General features: G+C 45.8%; 2 protein-coding genes across 10 annotated transcripts in view; both read left to right on the top strand.

Annotated features, from left to right (window-relative positions):
• LOC124471292 (NACHT, LRR and PYD domains-containing protein 12-like) overlaps positions 1-14,104 on the top strand; it is a 1,476,309-nt gene that overhangs the window by 1,386,943 nt on the left and 75,262 nt on the right. For 2 of the 9 annotated variants that reach the window (XM_047025734.1, XM_047025735.1), the window contains exon 1: positions 12,290-12,492. The exons of the other annotated variants lie outside the window; for them this stretch is intronic. The gene's annotated coding sequence lies outside the window, so the exon portion shown is untranslated. Of the gene's footprint in view, positions 1-12,289; positions 12,493-14,104 lie in introns of those variants that run through there. 9 annotated transcript variants of the gene reach the window in all.
• The window catches only part of LOC124471307 (NACHT, LRR and PYD domains-containing protein 6-like), a 332,215-nt gene that overhangs the window by 243,828 nt on the left and 74,283 nt on the right, over positions 1-14,104 (top strand). The window lies entirely within an intron of this gene.

The raw sequence follows: 14,104 nt of genomic DNA on the forward strand, positions 1-14,104 counted from the left end.
TGACGAGCACATTTTGGTGTTTCATCACCCATTGACACTTCCCTGCTGTATGACTATGTTAAGCCTGTGTTCTGCACCTCTCTTTCACCAACCGGAGGAGGGGAACCCTCACTGAATTGTCCCTCCCAAGGTTTCTTCAATTTTTTCTCCTCCAGTGAATTTTTCTGGGAGTTTTTCTTTGTCTTCCTTGAGAGTTTGGGTTGGTTGAGGGGCAGTTCCAAGGGCCATATGTGAAGCCATTTGTGACATTGCTTGTAAAATGTTGGGGGTTCAGATGGCCGAGCGGTTAGGGAATCTGTACTAACTGTAAGTCGTTCTGGATAAGAGCATCTGCTAAATAACATGAAAGGGATATACAAATACATTTTGATTTGATTTACACATATGCAAGTCAACACATACACACACAAACACAAACACCACACAGTGGTGTACTACATTCTCCTCCACTCACACTTACATACAGTCTGTTTACATATACAGTAGCTACACTGATACAAACACATTCACACATATACACAGTGGACATTCTCTATCTTTTTCTCTCTCTCCTTCTCGTCAAGATTTTGGTTAAGAAAAAGGATCTCAAGTGCGAGTCACAACATGCCATAACCAGGATCAAATCCTCCCCTCTCTCCTCCTCACCCGCTGTCTCCTTTACCCCCTCTCTCCTCCCCTATTCCTCCCCCTCTCTCCTCCTCTACTCCTCCCCCCTCTCCTCCTCAACCCCTGTCTCCTTTACCTCCTCTCTCCTCCTCTACTCCTCCCCTCTCTCCTCCTCACCCCCTGTCTCCTTTACCTCCTCTCTCCTCCTCTACTCCTCCCCTCTCTCCTCCTCACCCCCTGTCTCCTTTACCTCCTCTCTCCTCCTCTACTCCTCCCCTCTCTCGTCCTCACCCCCTGTGTCCTTTACCTCCTCTTTCCCCCTCTACTCCTCCTGTGATAGAAATGTTGGTCATATGTACAATGTACAATGTGTCTTAGGAGAAGTTTACAGTTGGTTAAGAAGCTTGATGCAGTGAATGTTAATTTAACTCAATTTGGTAGAGAAGCCACCTGTAGTGTTATGACACCTGACCAAGAGACGGGAAGTCTGGGTGACCTGGGAGAGTTCTTTCCACCTGGGGGGGGGGGGGGGGGGAGACAGTTGAGGATTCAGGAGAGACGATGAGGATTCAACTGTATTGTTCGGATGACCTGAGGGAATAGGTTTAGATAGATAATTTGATCCAGCTGCTCTGACCTTTCCTGTTTTATGGTTGGTGTTAATTAAATTCTTGTTTGAAGAAAACCACACAAAGGACAGTTGACCTTATCTACTGGTTTGGGGAGAGATACAACATCAAAGAACTGTGGGACATTTGGTATGGAGATGTATTGTTTCAAACTGTCACAGAGTAGAGTTAGCCAATCACAGAGATGGCTTGTGTAGCCCCTTGCTAGTATTTATTTCATATTACATGTTTATTGTTTTTCTGTTCAGATAAACTAATGCTGTTAAGTTTAATATATTTTACGTAATATTTCCGCTTTTAATATTTAGATTTAGTTTAATGTCAGCCTATTGGTTGATTGGTTTGAACCTTGACCTGAGGTCGTGATATATATATTGGAAGGAAGGGAACAGGGGGGAGTTCATATCGGAGTTTGGGGTGGTCTGAGTGCTGATCGGAGTGTTAGCGAGGATAAATATGTTGCCAACTCGGGAACCATATTTAGCATGTAGCCTAACTGGTGAGCTGTCGGATAGGCAACTCCATTGCAGGTTAGTTACAATTCACAAAGGGACTGCGTCGGATTGGAAAAGGACAAAATTTGGTGGAAAGCCAAATTCAAGACCTTTCCATTCTTACGGACATTCAAAGACCTCAACGAACTCTGGTCAAACTCTCCGGGACACCGTCGACCTACTCAACTTTCCAACCATCGTCACGCCACGAGGTACCTGGTTGGGCCGCGTGTTGCCCACAGACAGCAGCCGCCATCTCGTGGTGTGGGCCAACGTACCCGAGCCGGACTGCAGTTGGTATTTGACGGACTCGGTTTATTATTTTCTATTAGTGTCTAATAGGATAATTACGGCCAGGGATATTGTCTTTTCTATTGTATTGTGTGTATATATATTAAATGTAAAGATTGTGTTGGATGCTGATGCATTATTTGTATTTAGATTGGGACCTTATAAAATAACGGCTTCTAAATATATTCATTCTTTTTGCAAATATTAGTTTTAAAGAACTCAGAGCGCCCTAGCATTTAGTTAATTTGAGTTATGCCCGAAAACGAGGCACGAGGGGCGCTACACTTGAATGCTAGAACAAATGGTATTGTATATTGTGGTCAAAGTTGATATAAGGCAGTGTTTATGGATGTTCGCTATCACTCCTGTAGCTTTTGGGTAGCATGTCCTTTGTAATGACTGATCACAAATTACTTTGTTTAATCTTATGTAATTGTACAAGCTAAATAAATTGTATTGAAACCGCCATTCAAATCTACACACACTCCCCCTCTCTCCTTCAAACCTCTGCCTTTCTCCAATCCTGTTTGGGCATGCATGCACCCTTACAGAAGAAAGTTCCAGTAATGAGACTCCAAACAGGATCAACTGGTCCAAACAGAAGTGTTTGTGCGTGTATGTATGTGGGTGTGACACATTCAAGTATGTACATGAACAGAGCAGTAAGAGGAGTCTTCAAGTTTGGGATCAGATGAGTACAAGGCAGCACTCCAGGTGATCAGACTGTCAGCATTACTGTCAGACACACACAGAACCAGATGGAGCACAGAGAGGAGGCTGATGGGGAAACCAGACTTTTATAAATTCAGTAGAAGGTGTTTATTCATATGTTGGAGAGTGAAGGATTTACTGTCAGTTCAGGATAGGTTATGATTAAGTCAATTAGCATCTGTATTCCTGGTCTGATGTCTTACCCTTTCAAATACTGGACATGTGTTTGTTTATCAGCATAGATCCTAGGCTACAATATAACACGATTTCATGTCTGTTAAACATGTCTATTGTGTCTGTAAATGTTATCATAGGCTATTGTGTGTTGGCAACAATGTCAGTCAGTGGTTAAGGACCTCCCACCTGTGCTGATCAACAGGAAGAGGATGTGCTGTGTTATCAGTTATCAGTGTCCAGGGAGGAGACAGACTAGGCTGTATGACAACAACACTGTGTCATTAAGGGTTTAAATAATATGATATTTGGATATCCTATTTAGACTACTTTGGTCCTCTATAGACTGGGGAGCTAGTGCTAACAGCTAGTGATTGTGGGTCAAAGAGATGGCTAGCCCATGTCAACCTATGATGACATAAACCTTCATTCAATACACCATCTAGTATAAACCTGTTCCACTGTGTTCCTCTCTGCATTGGTGAATGTTTCATTTGCACTGTGCAAGAGTATCCTGAGCATGAGAAAGACCCTGATCAGAGACAGGGCAGAGAGAGGAGGGTTCTGGCAGGGCAGGTGATCAGAGACAGGGCAGAGAGAGGAGGGTTCTGGCAGGGCAGGTGATCAGAGACAGGGCAGAGAGAGGAGGGTTCTGGCAGGGCAGGTGATCAGAGACAGGGTAGAGAGAGGAGGGTTCTGGCAGGGCAGGTGATCAGAGACAGGGCAGAGAGAGGAGGGCTCTGGCAGGGCAGGTGATCAGAGACAGGGCAGAGAGAGGAGGGCTCTGGCAGGGCAGGTGATCAGAGACAGGGCAGAGAGAGGAGGGTTCTGGCAGGGCAGGTGATCAGAGACAGGGCAGAGAGAGGAGGGTTCTGGCAGGGCAGGTGATCAGAGACAGGGCAGAGAGAGGAGGGTTCTGGCAGGGCAGGTGATCAGAGACAGGATAGAGAGAGAGGGGTTCTGGCAGGGCAGGTGATCAGAGACAGGGCAGAGAGAGGAGTGTTCTGGCAGGGCAGGTGATCAGAGACAGGGCAGAGAGAGGAGGGTTCTGGCAGGGCAGGTGATCAGAGACAGGAGAGAGAGAGGAGGGTTCTGGCAGGGCAGGTGATCAGAGACAGGGCAGAAAGAGGAGGGTTCTGGCAGGGCAGGTGATGTAGGCTACAGGTGAGGGAGGACAAGCATCCAGAGTTACAGTACAGAACATAGTACAGTGATAATCATGTGACAGGGTGACAAGTCATGTTTCTGGAATAATTAGGGGTGATTGTACATTAGACTGGCAGAAGTTTTTAAATAATTTGTTCAGATCAGGTCGTATTTACCCATCATCCTTATAAGTCATGAGACTCACAACTCCACCCAACACCCATCATTCCTACAGGGAGCGTCAAGTGAAACTACATTTCCTCATACATGACATGGTTTCTACAGAGTCCTGTAGCAGCACAGGACTGGAATGTAGAAAAGGGTCAAACCAGATTGATGAAAATCAAACTAAACTTTACAGTGGAGATAGAGAGGGGGGAGGGTGCTGATTGACAGGAACATGAAATTGTCTTGAAGAATTATTGATAAATACAAAATGTAATTATGATTAATGTGGCAGAGAAAACAGAAATTTCTGCGTTTCATTTTGAGTACCTCCAGACGGAAGATTGAACTAGCTAGCACTGGCAGTGCAGGGTTCAGTTTATCTTAGAAACAGGTTTGTTTCAGAGGTCCTAACAGGTAAAGTTTAGTTTATAGTACTGGCAGCGTAGGGTTCAGTTTAGCTTAGTGTGTTTTTGTTGCTCCATTCTACTTGTCTTTGTACACTGCTGAATGATTCATTGGTGTGAAGTGTCATGAGTGGCATGATTATATTTATAAATGACAGGTCATGTTTCTGGACATAATAGGTGTCATAGTCCATATGACTGTGTTTACATCGACATATATCTTACCTAGAAATATACCCATAGCAAAGTTACTATTTCAAATCCCAAACTAACCAGGTACCCAGTACTTTGTCATGGGATCCATAACTGCTGGTGCTGCCTGGGCTAAACTACAGGTGTTTCCTCATTCATTACATTTACATTTGGTCATTTAGCAGACGCTCTCATCCAAAGCGACTTACAGTAAGTACAGGGACCTTCCCCCCCTGAGGCAAGTAGGGTGAAGTGCCTTGCCCAAGGACACAACGTCATTTGGCATGGAACGATCGAACCGGCAACCTTCTGATTACTAGCCCAATTCCCTAACCTCTCCTCTCAGCCCCCTGACTCCCTTTATTACATAGTTTACACAGAACACGAAGGTTGGCAACACAGAAGATGTAATTTAGTTATCACTGTTACTAAGTTTACTGTCAGAGAGGAGAGAGGGTTAGGAACAGTACTTTTCTGTTATACCACAAAAATGTCAGTTACAAACTAAATGTTCTTATACATGAAAGGGTTTCAACAGTAGAAGTACAAGAATGGAATGTGTGGAGAGAGAGAGAGAGAGAGAGAGAGAGAGAGAGAGAGAGAGAGAGAGAGAGGTGGTAGTCCCTATGTGCCCCACTGCAATGTTCTGTCTGAAATGAACAGAGAGAGAGAATGACCTGTCTGTATGGTTCAGTCAGGATCATCAACAGAGAGAGAGAGAATGACCTGTCTGTATGGTTCAGTCAGGATCATCAACAGAGAGAGAGAGAATGACCTGTCTGTATGGTACAATCATGTCTTAGGAGGTCTAGGATGCTAGACTGATATAAATGCCATGAGGGACAAACCAGCACCTTGGGAAGTGTAGATTTGATCAATGTAGCTTAATGAAGGAAAGCATGATGATATATCCCATTATATTAATAACTCCTCCTTTATACACAGACTTCATCATGTAGACCTCTTCTATATACACAGACTGCATCATGTAGACCTCTCCTATATACACAGACTGCATCATGTAGACCTCTCCTATAGACACAGACTGCATCATGTAGACCTCTCCTATATACACAGACTGCATCATGTAGACCTCTCCTATATACACAGACTGCATCATGTAGACCTCTCCTATAGACACAGACTGCATCATGTAGACCTCTCCTATAGACACAGACTGCATCATGTAGACCTCTCCTATAGACACAGACTGCATCATGTAGACCTCTCCCATAGACACAGACTGCATCATGTAGACCTCTCCTATAGACGCAGACTGCATCATGTAGACCTCTCCTATATACACAGACTGCATCGTGTAGACCTCTCCTATATACACAGACTATCATGTAGACCTCTCCTATATACACAGACTGCATCGTGTAGACCTCTCCTATATACACAGACTGCATCATGTAGACCTCTCCTATATACACAGACTGCATCATGTAGACCTCTCCTATATAAACAGACTGCATCATGTAGACCTCTCCTATATACACAGACTGCATCATGTAGACCTCTCCTATATACACAGACTGCATCTTGTAGACCTCTCCTACACACACACCACACAGTGGTGTACTACATCCACCTCCACTCACACTTACATACAGTATATTTACATATACACACAGAGGGTGATGATGGTGAGGTCTACTGCAGACACAGAGGGTGATGATGGTGAGGTCTACTGCAGACACACAGAGGGTGATGATGGTGAGGTCTACTGCAGACACAGAGGGTGATGATGGTGAGGTCTACTGCAGACACAGAGGGTGATGCTGGTGAGGTCTACTGCAGACACAGAGGGTGATGATGGTGAGGTCTACTGCAGACACACAGGGTGATGATGGTGAGGTCTACTGCAGACACAGAGGGTGATGATGGTGAGGTCTACTGCAGACACAGAGGGTGATGATGGTGAGGTCTACTGCAGACACAGAGGGTGATGATGGTGAGGTCTACTGCAGACACAGAGGGTGATGATGGTGAGGTCTACTGCAGACACAGAGGGTGATGATGGTGAGGTCTACTGCAGACACACAGAGGGTGATGATGGTGAGGTCTACTGCAGACACAGAGGGTGATGATGGTGGTCAGCCCAGGTCACCTTGTTTACATATGCCTCGTGTTACCCAAAGTTCAGATTTGGGGGTAGGCCTCTCTCTACACACTAAACAGGGAGGTTGAGGGTCACTCACAGTGGTAGCATGGACAAACTAAACAGGGAGGTTGAGGGTCACTCACAGTGGTAGCATGGACAAACTAAACAGGGAGGTTGAGGGTCACTCACAGTGGTAGCATGGACAAACTAAACAGGGAGGTTGAGGGTCACTCACAGTGGTAGCATGGACAAACTAAACAGGGAGGTTGAGGGTCACTCACAGTGGTAGCATGGACAAACTAAACAGGGAGGTTGAGGGTCACTCACAGTGGTAGCATGGACAAACTAAACAGGGAGGTTGAGGGTCACTCACAGTGGTAGCATGGACAAACTAAACAGGGAGGTTGAGGGTCACTCACAGTGGTAGCATGGACAAACTAAACAGGGAGGTTGAGGGTCACTCACAGTGGTAGCATGGACAAACAGCCCCGGCATAGAGGTAGCGGGAGGAGTGAGTAGTGAGACATAACGTGTGTGGCCTGAGCGTGCAGAGTTCAGTCCTGTCTGACCGAACTGCTGATAAGCTTCATTACTCTGTCTTCCTCCCCCTTTTCTCTCTTCCTCTCTTTGTCTGTTTCCCTTTGTCTCTCCACCCCTGCTGTAAGGGAGCCCTACAGACAGTGTAACTCCCCTCAGTCTCACCATGTGTCCATCTCTGGGTTAACTGTGTCTAAAATGTTCTCAGATGAAACAACCTCTCTGGTACCTGAACCGGTCAGGTTAGCTCTGTCATCTGTTACAGGGAGGGACATGGTCACAACAAGTGCATTTCCTCATACCTGACATGGTTTCTACAGAACAGACAGACTGATAGACATCAGACATGAGCAGGAGTGATGAGTACAGTTGAGGAGTGACTGGCTGCTTCTCAGAAAGAAGAGATTCATATCAGTTTCAAAACATTCCATTAGTTTCCAAAACGAGAGGAGAACGCTTTTGTAGACATTTTATAATTGATATACAGGATTTAGCGGAGATTGGGGACATTGAGACGCAGAGAGAGAGAGAGAGAGAGAGAGAGAGAGAGAGAGAGAGAGAGAGAGAGAGAGAGAGAGAGAGAGAGAGAGAGAGAGAAGAGAGAGAGAGAGAGAGAGAGAGAATGTCATGCCCTCGGCCCCCTAGCAGCAGTTTTTATGTTGTTTTTGTGTCTCCCGGTGGTGGGTGTGGCCATGGTCTCTGGTTCCCAGTTACCCACACACACACTGCCTCAGTCTCCACACCTGTCTCCCATCAGCCCTGCAGTTTATCAACCCTGGTTTTCACGTCATTCATCGCTGGATAACAGGTTCGTCTACCCTCGGATCACCAACCTTAACACCCTGCCAAATCCCGCACAGCTTACCCTACACAGCCTACCCTGCACAGCCTACCCTGCCTACCCTACCTGTCCTGTCTGTTTTCCGTCACCTTCATTCCCCTCTGCACCCCAACATTAAACCCCTCTGGACCATCCCTCAGTTCGCTCGTCTGTGTTGTGAGCTTGGGTCCACCACCACCACCCCGTAACAGAAAAGGATAAGAAAGAGAAATGGTTAGAAAAGGGTGGTGGTCTCATCTCTCCTTCTCACCTCCCCTATCTCCCCTCCCCAATCTTTCCTCCTCCCCTCCTTATATCTCCCCTTCTCTCCTTCTCCTCCATTCTCCCTTCCAACCCCTTCCTTTCTCCCCTCCTGTTAGATCATGCATGTACTCTTACAGAAGTAAGTTCTAGTAATAACACTCCAAACAGTGAGGGGTTTGCTTTGTGAATTATACATAATGTATATACACCACCCTAAGTACAGCTTAAAATAAAACTATATTTTTCCATGTTTGTTTAATAATTACTGTATATTTACCCATAATTCTAAGAGTTCATGGGACCTACAAATCTTGGCAACACCCATCATTTCTGTTGGCAGCGTCAAGTTCAGAACAACTGCATTTCCTCATACATGAACTTGGTTTCTCCAGAACAGAGGCTGACAGACAGATAGACATCAGACATCAGCAGGAATGCTGTGTAGCCTACAGCAGAGGAGTGGAGGCCTGTAGAAGAAGAGATTCATATCAGTTTTCTATATAAGTAATACATTCCATCAGTTACATAAAGTAAAGAGACTAACATTGTAAACATTTAATAATTTATAAATAAAGCAAATCCAAGTCTTTCTACTTTCTGCAGAAGCTCCCAATGAATTTCCCCTCTCTCTACGTCTCTCTCTACCTCCCTCTCTCTCTTGTCCTCTTCTTTCTCTTCCTCCCTCTTCCTCTCTTTCTCCCTCTCCCCTCCACACCTCCCCTGTGGTGTGGGGGGGTTGAGCTTTCAGCACCTGGCTGCTCGTGGGTCGGACAACGCTGGACCTGGTCGCCAGTGGACGTCGATCTGTGACAGTCTGCCAAAGCTGGATCTAGTTACCAACCGGAAACCAGTTTCCATGACGAGCACATTTTGGTGTTTCAACACCCATTGACACTTCCCTGCTGTATGACTATGTTAAGCCTGTGTTCTGCACCTCTCTTTCACCAACCGGAGGAGGGGAACCCTCACTGAATTGTCCCTCCCAAGGTTTCTTCAATTTTTTCTCCTCCAGTGAATTTTTCTGGGAGTTTTTCCTTGTCTTCCTTGAGAGTTTGGGTTGGTTGAGGGGCAGTTCCAAGGGCCATATGTGAAGCCATTTGTGACATTGCTTGTAAAATGTTGGGGGTTCAGATGGCCGAGCGGTTAGGGAATCTGGCTAATCAGAAGGTTGCCAGTTTGATTCCCGGCCGTGCGAAATGACGCTGTGTCCTTGGGCAAGGCACTTTACCCTACTTGCCTTGGGGAATGTCCCTGTACTAACTGTAAGTCGTTCTGGATAAGAGCATCTGCTAAATAACATGAAAGGGATATACAAATACATTTTGATTTGATTTACACATATGCAAGTCAACACATACACACACAAACACAAACACCACACAGTGGTGTACTACATTCACCTCCACTCACACTTACATACAGTCTGTTTACATATACAGTAGCTACACTGATACAAACACATTCACACATATACACAGTGGACATTCTCTATCTTTTTCTCTCTCTCCTTCTCGTCAAGATTTTGGTTAAGAAAAAGGATCTCAAGTGCGAGTCACAACATGCCATAACCAGGATCAAATCTTCCCCTCTCTCCTCCTCACCCGCTGTCTCCTTTACCCCCCTCTCTCCTCCCCTATTCCTCCCCCTCTCTCCTCCTCTACTCCTCCCCCCTCTCCTCCTCACCCCCTGTCTCCTTTACCCCCTCTCTCCTCCTCTACTCCTGCCCCTCTCTCCCCCTCATCCCCTGGTTCCTTTACCTCCTCTCTCCTCCTCTACTCCTCCCCTCTCTCCTCCTCAACCCCTGTCTCCTTTACCTCCTCTCTCCTCCTCTACTCCTCCCTCCTCCCCTCTCTCCTCCTCTACTCCTCCCTCCTCCCCTCTCTCCTCCTCACCCCCTGTCTCCTTTACCTCCTCTCTCCTCCTCTACTCCTCCCCTCTCTCCTCCTCACCCCCTGTCTCCTTTACCTCCTCTCTCCTCCTCTACTCCTCCCCTCTCTCGTCCTCACCCCCTGTGTCCTTTACCTCCTCTTTCCCCCTCTACTCCTCCTGTGATAGAAATGTTGGTCATATGTACAATGTACAATGTGTCTAAGGAGAAGTTTACAGTTGGTTAAGAAGCTTGATGCAGTGAATGTTAATTTAACTCAATTTGGTAGAGAAGCTACCTGTAGTGTTATGACACCTAACCAAGAGACGGGAAGTCTGGATGACCTGGGAGAGTTCTTTCCACCTGGGGGGGGGGGGGGGGGGAGACAGTTGAGGATTCAGGAGAGACGATGAGGATTCAACTGTATTGTTCGGATGACCTGAGGGAATAGGTTTAGATAGATAATTTGATCCAGCTGCTCTGACCTTTCCTGTTCTATGGTTGGTGTTAATTAAATTCTTGTTTGAAGAAAACCACACAAAGGGCAGTTGACCTTATCTACTGGTTTGGGAAGAGATACAACATCAAAGAACTGTGGGACATTTGGTATGGAGATGTATTGTTTCAAACTGTCACAGAGTAGAGTTAGCCAATCACAGAGATTGCTTGTGTAGCCCCTTGCTAGTATTTATTTCATATTACATGTTTATTGTTTTTCTGTTCAGGTAAACTAATGCTGTTAAGTTTAATATATTTTACGTAATATTTCCGCTGTTAATATTTGGATTTAGTTTAATGTCAGCCTATTGGTTGATTGGTTTGAACCTTGACCTGAGGTCGTGATATATATATTGGAAGGAAGGGAACAGGGGGGAGTTCATATCGGAGTTTGGGGTGGTCTGAGTGCTGAACGGAGTGTTAGCGAGGATAAATATGTTGCCAACTCGGGAACCATATTTAGCATGTAGCCTAACTGGTGAGCTGTCGGATAGGCAACTCCATTGCAGGTTAGTTACAATTCACAAAGGGACTGCGTCGGATTGGAGAAGGACAAAATTTGGCGGAAAGCCAAATTCAAGAACTTTCCAGTCTTACGGACATTCAAAGACCTCAACGAACTCTGGTCAAACTCTCCGGGACACCGTCGACCTACTCAACTTTCCAACCATCGTCACGCCACGAGGTACCTGGTTGGGCCGCGTGTTGCCCACAGACAGCAGCCGTCATCTCGTGGTGTGGGCCAACGTACCCGAGCCGGACTGCAGTTGGTATTTGACGGACTCGGTTTATTATTTTCTATATTTTCTATTTCGTGTCTAATAGGATAATTGCGGCCAGGGATATTGTCTTTTCTATTGTATTGTGTGTATATATATTAAATGTAAAGATTGTGTTGGATGCTGATGCATTATTTGTATTTAGATTGGGACCTTATAAAATAACGGCTTCTAAATATATTCATTCTTTTTGCAAATATTAGTTTTAAAGAACTCAGAGCGCCCAAGCATTTAGTTAATTTGAGTTATGCCCGAAAACGAGGCACGAGGGGCGCTACACTTGAATGCTAGAACAAATGGTATTGTATATTGTGGTCAAAGTTGATATAAGGCAGTGTTTATGGATGTTCGCTATCACTCCTGTAGCTTTTGGGTAGCATGTCCTTTGTAATGACTGATCACAAATTACTTTGTTCAATCTTTTGTAATTGTACAAGCTAAATAAATTGTATTGAAACCGCCATTCAAATCTACACACACTCCCCTTCTCTCCTTCGAACCTCTGCCTTTCTCCAATCCTGTTTGGGCATGCATGCACCCTTACAGAAGAAAGTTCCAGTAATGAGACTCCAAACAGGATCAACTGGTCCAAACAGAAGTGTTTGTGCGTGTATGTATGTGGGTGTGACACATTCAAGTGAACAGAGAACATGAACAGAGCAGTGAGAGGAGTCTTCAAGTTTGGGATCAGATGAGTACAAGGTAGCACTACAGGTGATCAGACTGTCAGCATTACTGTCAGACACACACAGAACCAGATGAAGCACAGAGAGGAGGCTGATGGTGAAACCAGACTTTTATAAAGGTCAGTAGAAGGTGTTTATTCATATGTTGGAGAGTGAAGGATTTACTGTCAGTCCAGGATAGGTCATGATTAAGTCAATTAGCATCTGTATTCCTGGTCTGATGTCTTATCCTTTCAAATACTGGACATGTGTTTGTTTATCAGCATAAATCCTAGGCTACAATATAACATGATTTCATGTCTGTTAAACATGTCTTTTGTGTCTGTAATGTTATCATAGGCTATTGTGTGTTGGCAACAATGTCAGTCAGTCGTTAAGGACCTCCTACCTGTGGTGATCAACAGGAAGAGGATGTACTGTGTTATCAGTTATCAGTGTCCAGGGAGGAGACAGACTATGATATATGATAACAACATGTATGTGTCATTAAGGGTTTAAAGAATATGATATTTGTATATCATATTTACACTACTTTGGTCCTCTGTAGACTGGGGAGCTAGTGCTAACAGCTTTTGACTGTGGGTCAAAGAGATGGCTAGCCCATGACAACCTATGATGACATAAACCTTCATTCAATATACCATCTAATGTAAACCTGTTCCACTGTGTTCCTCTGTGCATTGGGGAATGTTTCATTTGCCCTGTGCAAGAGTATCCTGAGCATGAGAAAGACCCTGATCAGAGACAGGGCAGAGAGAGGAGGGTTCTGGCAGGGCAGGTGATCAGAGACAGGATAGAGAGAGAGGGTTCTGGCAGGGCAGGTGATCAGAGACAGGGCAGAGAGAGGAGGGTTCTGGCAGGGCAGGTGATCAGAGACAGGGCAGAGAGAGGAGGGTTCTGGCAGGGCAGGTGATCAGAGACAGGGCAGAGAGAGGAGGGTTTTGGCAGGGCAGGTGATCAGAGACAGGGCAGAGAGAGGAGGGTTCTGGCAGGGCAGGTGATCAGAGACAGGGCAGAGAGAGGAGGGTTCTGGCAGGGCAGGTGATCAGAGACAGGGCAGAGAGAGGAGGGTTCTGGCAGGGCAGGTGATCAGAGACAGGGCAGAGAGAGGAGGGTTCTGGCAGGGCAGGTGATCAGAGACAGGGCAGAGAGAGGAGGGTTCTGGCAGGGCAGGTGATGTAGGCTGCAGGTGAGGGAGGAGTGTCAAGTGAAACTGCATTTCCTCATCCATGACATGGTTTCTACAGAGCCCTGTAGCAGCACAGGACTGGAATGTAGAAATGGGTCAAACCAGATAGATGAGAATCAAACTACAAAAGAAGAACCAGACAAAAGGGGGGAGGCCGGGGAGGGGGAGGCCGCAGGAGGCCGAGAGAGTTTGTGTCGCACTAGCAATGCAGGAGCTGGGATCCCTGCTATATACCCCGCCCTATTAGGAGGGTGTGCCTGACGCGTGATGACGATTGCTGTGACGCGCTAGGTCTCGCGTCCCCCTGCATGAACCAGCTCCGCTTGTTTAAAAATGACACAAGCTGCTCTATACGTGGTGAGTTAGACCATGTGGACAGTAGAGGCCAACCCTGCTATCCATTATAACACTGTTGTTGTTTTGGTGTTGTTGTCACTACTGTCATCGACACGTCATTGTTTGAATGTAGTTGAGGAATTGAGATGTTACTGTAATCGAGTTGTTATTGTTGCTATATACTAAAGCAAATGACTTACCCCAAA

Source organism: Hypomesus transpacificus, chromosome 9 (assembly GCF_021917145.1).
Source record: "Hypomesus transpacificus isolate Combined female chromosome 9, fHypTra1, whole genome shotgun sequence".
Taxonomy (NCBI): Eukaryota; Metazoa; Chordata; class Actinopteri; order Osmeriformes; family Osmeridae; genus Hypomesus; species Hypomesus transpacificus.